This window comes from Paramisgurnus dabryanus, chromosome 11, assembly GCF_030506205.2.
Source record: "Paramisgurnus dabryanus chromosome 11, PD_genome_1.1, whole genome shotgun sequence".
Classification (NCBI taxonomy): domain Eukaryota; kingdom Metazoa; phylum Chordata; class Actinopteri; order Cypriniformes; family Cobitidae; genus Paramisgurnus; species Paramisgurnus dabryanus.
In genome coordinates, this window is record NC_133347.1 from 22,204,505 (window position 1) to 22,213,117 (window position 8,613).

Consider the following 8,613-nt stretch of genomic DNA (forward strand, 5'->3'; position numbering starts at 1 on the left):
CCTACTAAGTCACATCACGGGTGTGTTTTCTGTCACTGCTGTGCTTGGGTTACGATGAGGATAACATCAAAGAGGATGATGTAAACCGATCCCATAATGCTTTGGGTCATCTGCGATGGCCTCTGCTAAGTAGCAAATTAGAGAGTGCCTTTCTTTTCTATCGCAGACCTAAAACCATGTCTGTGGATACAAATTAACAACGACGACTGTGTGTGCCACAGGTCAAAAGGGGATTTTACACAAATTGCTGTTTTAATGCTTGCAATCAGGGTGACGGGACTGAATACGCGTCCTAGGCATACAACTCACTTATCCACAAGTATGCTTTCAAATGCTGTAAATGAAACAAATGTTCAATTATCTATGTTTTTAATGGGCATAGACATGTATTAAATATGCGCATTATAACCAGACAGGTGGACTACATACTGTATGTGCAATGTGTATATAACCTGACATTATAACCCTATAGACAGACAATATTTGCATTACAGTGGGGTTCAAAAAGATCTGTATCAGTAACCTGATAAACCACTGTTATTATTAGTAGTAATATTTCTCCATTGGAAATTATTTACTTATAGATGTAGCAGTGTAATAGAAAAACAGTAGACACATTGCTAATGATATCCACACACTAAGTTATATAACTTAATTCTGTGAAAAAAAAACGGCTCATTTTTGTCCCCTATTAAGAAAGAGGGAAAAAAATGTTTTGCCCATTGTTATAAAATATATCTGCTGCTGAATGCCTAAACTAAACCATTCCATCATTCCTCAGAGGAACAATGCAATTTCATTAAAAAGTTAATTTGAGAGGGGAAAACTTATAAAAAAAATGCAGCAAAGTTTAGGATGCTCAGCTAAAATGATCTCAGATGCTTTAAAATGACAACAAAATCCAAAGCACATGGAAGAAAACAAGCAACTACATTTAATACCATAGGTGTCATTTACACTGAGGACGCTGGGGGGTCATTCTATGAAAATGGTGGCTTTCCTGTCCCAGCCCCAACCACCAGGAAAAACAATAAAAATTGTCAGATAATGACACAAAATATATGTTTTTTGTTTTAATTGAAGTGTTTTATTATAAAAAAAAACCATATGTAAGACAGCTATATTGCAAACCATTTTTTATATATATATTGTAGAACACGGTCAGTACCATGAAATTGGCTTGTCCCTCGGGTCAGGAGTCGTGGTTTAGTGACATATTTTGAGTTAAAAAATATACTGTATTATTCTCCCCCTTTAAATGTCATAATACAAAGGGAAGTAGTACAGTTATTTAGTGGACTACTTAAAAAACGAAAATGTCAACTAAATATTATAAATAATTTACAGGGAATACCTGTCCCTCAATTTCATGTCACTGGTGTTACAATTTATAAAAACCATCACTTTGAAAAAAATCAACATCCTTGCCAACTTCTTCCTGGGTCAAACATTCATTGTAGGCATGCTGTTTTGAAAAGCACAAGGTGAGTGTGCTCTCTCTCCTCATATTTTAGCAATTTGATAATTTCATGCGAGGACTTAAGCTGTGTCACTGGTGTTACTACAGTTTATAGTAAGGGGAAAGGCAATTTTATTAATACAATTTTTCAAATTGCATGATTAAGTGATTTATTTACAATTTAAGAAGTGTGGTTTGAGCTACTGTGGCCGCAATCTTAGATATGCCATTGTGTCTGCAGATTTGTCACTGGTGTTATCGTCACTGGTGTTACTGTTGCTGCTGTAACACTAGTAACATGACGATAACACCAGTGACAATCAATAACACCACTAACTTTTTATCAACATAAGGTTTAATAAAAGCCTCAAAAATTATATTAATAACGACTTGTTAGCATTTCATTACTGTTTTAATATTGTAAACACATAATATTGATTTCCTTTTGTCATTGGTTTCACTTTGCATCACTGTGTTACATTGCGTCACTGGTGTTACCGCATGGCATATTGGTTTTCTGGCATCAGAGTGGCCCAGTTTCATAAAATATGGTTTTTGTATCTACCTAACTATTGCTGCATTTATTAGTAAGCATTTGAAGGATATCATCATTCAATTTTGATCACTCAACCTCAATTATTTCTAATGTTACAACAAAAAACACAATGGTAGAAATAGAAAAAGGTCACACAATAGAACTTTACGCATGCCTGTTTAAAGTAAATTATTACTAATCAAGACAATGTCTTAATATTACATTAACTTTTTCTGTCTTTGATTATGTATGCAAATTAAATGGTCAAATTACATTCTGGAAAGCCTGAATTTACACCAGTGACAAAAAAGCAGCACAAGCATTTTTTAATGTAATGTAGTAAAAATATAAAAATACATTAAGCTGTCATTTAAGTTGATTTATAATGTTAAGAGGTTAACTATTATCTGACTATAAGTTTTGGTATAAAAAAGAATTACATTTTTAAAAAGTTGTCTGTTCAAAAAGACACCATTTTCATAGAATGACCCTGGGGACAAGTACCCACCACTTTTTGAAATGGCTGATTTTGTCCCCACCTCTTTTTGAAAGCATTTGGTTAAAATGTTCTGAAAAATCAAGCGAACCAAGAAATGTCAAAGGTTAATTTGCACAAAATAAAACAATCCAGTCTAGATACAGAAATAAACCATGTAGATTTGTATAAAAAAGTAACTTAAACAAAATAAACTGATTCTAAAATGACCCAAAAACATGCATGCATGTGGCTATCAGTAACTTAAACAAATCCTTGACACAGTTTCTTCTTGTCCAAGTTATACATTCTCTCTCTGTGAACATGACAAACAGCCACACTGTTGAGTTGGGTTTGTGACATTAAAGAGTCACTTTTTTGCCTATTTTTGATGCGCCATTATTCAATATTTTTCAAATCCTGCTGTAATGTTTTTTCATCTGATCTTTTGTCCCCACCACTTTTCAACACAAACTGACGCCCCTGTTTAATACTGATCGAAGATGGCAAAGATTTAGCTATTCATCACATCTAGAAAGATCAAAGGGGATCTGTAAGTACAGTGACAGTCAGAAGACGTCTGATTGAAGCTAAGCTATTTGCAAGAAACCCCCGTAAAGCACCATTGTTGAAAAAGCCACGTGCAGAATCACATCAACACATCAACTTGCACAAAGAAAAATGGCGTTACATTTTGTTGAATGATGGGAGTAAAATTGTTATTTTCTTGTCTAGTTGTCATTGACAGAACCTCAGGCAGGGCCGGCCCTGGGCATAGGCGGAATAGGCAAATGCTAAGGGCGCCGCCGACCCCTTGGGGCGTCCGTGGGCCCAAATTATTATTTTTTTAATATATGTATATAAACATTTAACTATAAATATTTATATATTTTATAATATAAATATTTTGCACAAGAAAACAGCAGTTATCAATGAATTATTAGTAGCATAGTATCTCGGAAGATCGTGCTTGTTAAATAGCTCTGTGGCTATACTGCACTGAAGCGGCAGTTTAAAATATAAACCCAGAATTAAATTCAGCGAACGTCAAGAACAAGAAAACGGAAAAAACAATCAGACAGAGACGCGGAATTTACATAATGTTACACAGACCATGTTTAAATTGCAATGTTTCTGCACAGAAATACCAACTTATTCACTTTGTTTGGTATTAATAAGCTGCGCATTGGAGTGCTGGCCGCGGTGCTGAAGACGCGCTCGGACGGAGTACTGGTGGCAGCACAGATATTTACGTGCAACCTATTGGAAACTATTATTCGTTATTATATAATTAGTATTCGTTGTTTTACTTTATTACTTCCACTTAAGAAGAGTTCTGCACTTTTTTTTCAATATTTCTCTTTATATAAATACTATTTTGTACTTAAATCTATAATTTCATTATTTTACTAACCCAACTAACTCATCTGCGCTTTCCGATAGGTTGCACGTAAGGAGAAAAGTATAGCTTTCTTCCCCTTGAGAAGAGTTCTGCACTTTTAAACTTAAAAAAATATCTCTTTACAAAAAAAAAAAACGTTTTTCTTCTATTTAAAAGCTTTAATTTCGTTATTTTACTAACCCAGCTAATGACTCCTCCATTTCCGATAGATTGCACGTACTGTAGATATCTGTGTATATGTGCCATCACGCGTCTTCAGCACCGCGGGGAGCAGCCAGCACTCCAATGTGCAGCTTATTAATACCAGACAAAGTTGGTATTTCTGTCCAGAAACATTGAAATTTATACATGGTCCGTGTAACGTATAAATCCCGGGTCTTGGCCTTATTGTTTTTTTCTTGTTCTTGACGTTCGCTGAATTCTGGGTTTATATTTTAAACTGCCGCTTCAGTGCAGTATAGCCACAAAGCTATTTAACAATGAGCACAATCTCCCGAGACACTACAACATGCTACTAATAATTCATTAATAAGAGCTGTTTTCTTGTACACAATTAAATATTTTAAGTTAAATGTACAGTGTTAAAACATGTAAAAAAGACAAGATTTTAACAATGTCAAGATCAAATGCCTGAGTATTGTGTGTATGTGTTCGTGTGTTTGTGTGTGTTTCCAAAACATTTTCAAAATAAAGAAAAACAAGACAAAGCTGTGCTGTTTGTTTCTGTGTAAGTTTATGAATAAAATGATTGGAACACAATTGTGATTCTGTGATTCTAAAGGGCACCAGGTGAAATCTTGCCTAGGGCAGCAAATTGGCCAGGGCCGGCCCTGACTCAGGCGACCCCTGGGTACTGAATTCTAGCCGAAAAATCATGCTATTGGGTTGTTTTCATACAGGTACTAGCGTGTTGTGCCTAGTTAAGGGAACATGGATCAGTTTGAATACATCAGAATACTGAAGAGATGATGTTGCCCTTTGCAGAGGAGAACATGACCCTAAATTGAAGACAACAACACCAAACACACAAGCAAGATAGCAAAACCTTGGTTCCAGACAAAAATGATTGAGGTTATGGAGTGGCCAGCTCAATCCCCTGATCTCTACCCATTGAAAACTTGTGTGCTGACATAAAAATACAGTTTCTGGAGCTGTAAACTGTAAACATTTACAGGAACTTTGGATCCTAAACTGAAATACCCGTCTCTAGGTGCCAAAAGTTGGTTGACTCGATTTGGCACAGATGTGCAGCAGTTATCAACAACAATGGTTATGCAATAAATATAAGTAATTTAGTAGTTAAATACGAAGTTTACAAAGTTAAATCTTAAGAAATCTGCAGAGACACTTAATACGTTTTGGTAAAGGAAAACAGCACCGTTTTTCAATATTTTACTATGTTCTTACTTCAACTTAGACGAATGAATACATACATATCTTTTTTTAATGCATGCACTTAATCTTTGTACAGCGCATCGTGAATGTGTTAGCGTTTAGCCTAGCCCCATTCATTCCTTATCCAAAAAGGGATGAATTTACAAGCAACCAAACACTTCCATGTTTTCCCTATTTAAAGACTGTGACATGAGTAGTTACACAAGTGAGTATGGTGGTACAAAATAAAACGTGGCGACTTTTTAAGTGGATAAAAAATGAGAACTATATTGTATGGCGGAAGAACACTTAGTTTGCACGACTTCGACCTCGGCGTGCAGTTACATAATCACTCCTGACCACTCCCCCCTCGCTCAAACTTCCATCAATATTACTGCACCTGAGGTTGAAGCGCTGCAAACTAAGTGCTCTTCTGCCATACAATAGAGTTATCATATTTTATCCGCTTAAAAAATTTTGTGCTACCATACTTACTCGTGTAACTACTCATGTAACAGTCTTTAAATAGGGAAACCATGGAAGTGTTTGGTTGCTTGTAAATTCATCCCTATTTGGATCCTAAGGAATGAATGGGCTAGGCTAAATGCTAACACACTGTACAAAGATTAAGTGCACGCATTGAATAAAGATATGTATGTATTGATTCGTCTAAATTGAGGTAAGAACATATATGAAATATTGAAAAAATTGTGGTGTTTTCCTTTAATGTTTTGATATGGAATTAAATGTGTAATTTTTTCAATACATTTTTAAATATGGAAAAACTACATAACATTTTTGCACTTTATTAGTACACTGCTATTTTTGAACACCATTGTATAACACGACATTAAAACCTGATAAATGGATAGTCAAACAGAAAGACAGATTCTAATAGAAAACGTTCCTACATTACTGAAGATTAAACCACATTGGAGGCATTCTGAGCTAAATGAACATTTTCTCAGGTAGACTGATGTACATATTCCCACATTCTCTCTACAGAAGACCCACTGTGTTTCTATAGCAGAAATATTGGTGTGTTTCAGTAGGCCTCTGTTCAGACTGGCTCATAGCCTAAAGCGCCTGCTGCTGGTTCAGGGGTCTTTTAGAAATCCAAGACACCCTCCTGTTGGTTACTGTTCCCAAATAAATACCACACTTCTGTTGGCCTAGTTTAAAAAAACATTAAAAATCTCAACTGGGCTGCACCTCAGATTTGATAACAAATTAAATTATGTTATGTAATATGGATGTCTCCAGAACGACGTGTGTGATCCTGATATTTAGAAAACTATAGAGACCATAAGTGTGTGTTGGTGGGAAAGTGAGAGACTGTTTGGATATTTGTCACGAAATAACTCTTTACCCTAAAGGCCTTTTCAGGTGGTGCAGGTTGATACCTGAAAACAGATAGGCATGCCCCGGGTTAATACCACATCTTTAAGTTTGACTTTATTAATTGTACCCAATTTGGACAAACATCAGCAAACTCATCTGGGATATTTGCTCTATATAGAGTATACATAGACAAAATGCTAGGTTGTATTAAACATTTGCTACATTTAATTAACCAGCTTTTGGGTTTGTCCATATTTTACCCAACCATGAGGTGAAAACAAGGTATTTTTTATAGGCTATTCATACAGTAAGAGCTTAAGTGATAAAAATGATCTGCACCACAAGATTATATTTTAATTTCATTTTGTTTTAATTTAATTTCTCTCTAAATCCTTAAGCAGTAATTCTAAGCAGTTAGTGGGTTAATAGGTTCTGACTTGTTAACTTTTTGTCTCTGTTTAGTCTTGGAAACTGAATCAATTTACTGTGTACCAGTCAGCTTGCATTTAAGAAGGCTTGGGAACACAGCTCAGTCCATGAACAGAATACTAAAAGGAATCTACGTGGGATGTACAAAGACAGGCAGACAGATAGATCCTATCAACGATTTGCAAAGTGATAAACACTGATTTAAACTCAAACAGATCTAATTCCAATGCTATCTACCACATTCGTAATAATCAAACCAATAACTATGCTATGGAGTTACTGTTTTCTTTTTATTGGTGGTTTTGTTATCTGACATTATATAAATGATGCAATATGGTCAGAATATAAAGTTATTATCTTAATCCCTAAATGAAGGGGTGACTTGGGGGGCTGCAGGCTTTGGCTGTATCCCCATACAAACACACCTGATCTAACTAATCAAACTCCAGCCGAGAGACGGATAAGTAGAATCAGATGCAATAAACCTAAACTGTAGAGTTTGTCTTGTGGCTCCAGTAAGAAGATATCGTCACGTCTCTATCTCTAAAGCCTTTCGTGGTTTATCAGTATTGAGAAATAAGGCATAGGAAGAACTGAACTGTAACAGCAGATTTGCATTACGCTATATGAGGGACTCAGAAAGTTGGTTCAACAACTAAAGTGAAATAACCAATTGAAGTAATTGATCCAACTTTTTACAGTGTAAAGATAATGGCCTTTTCTTTAATGCCAAAAATACCTTTATGTATAATTTATGTGTTATTTTAAAGTATCAATGTTTTTTATATTGTATAAAAAACATTTTATAACTATATGTATTTAAGAACCAAAATAATCTCAATGTCTTGATTTCAGATAAATCTAACAAAAATATTGTGATGTTTTTGCATAAAACAAGAAAAGCTGTTTGCCAATAGGTCAAGAAAAATAATCAAATTTTAAAAGAGAAACACAATTATTTTTTCTTACCTCACTGGCAAACAGCTTTTTTCTTATTTCAAGCACGAACTTCACAAATTTCTGTTAGAAGATCTGAAATCAGGACAAGGGCTCTTAAATATGATGGTGCTTCACAACGCCATAAAGTAACCATTGGTTCCATAATAATGATATAAAAAGACAGAAATAGTTATTTGAAGAACCTTTGACTGAAAGGTCAAGGAATAAATTTACAGATAAAATGTATAGCTTGGTTGAACTGTGGATGAAAGTGTCTGCCAAATGCATGAATACTTTTGCTTCTCATGTAAATATATCTTGTTGTATGGATGTAAAGGCAATTGTGGTGGTAAGCAAGACAAAAATCTAAGATGTTTTACAATATGCAGTGCACTATGCATTAGTAAATAGTTTGGAATGACTTAAAAAGAGAAGCCAAACCCCAAAGCTAAGCCACCGCTAGCTATAAACTCTGAGAGTTATGAAAACTTGCATTGCACTGGTTACACATGTAAGAGATTTTTCTTCACTAGGCATTTATATTATATTTATTTAAACTTATTGCTCTATGAGCATTTATACGAATGGCTTTACAAACAGTCTGGAGTTCAAATTATAAATGTTGTTCATTGTTGTTTCGGTGGATTGCCTTTTCATTA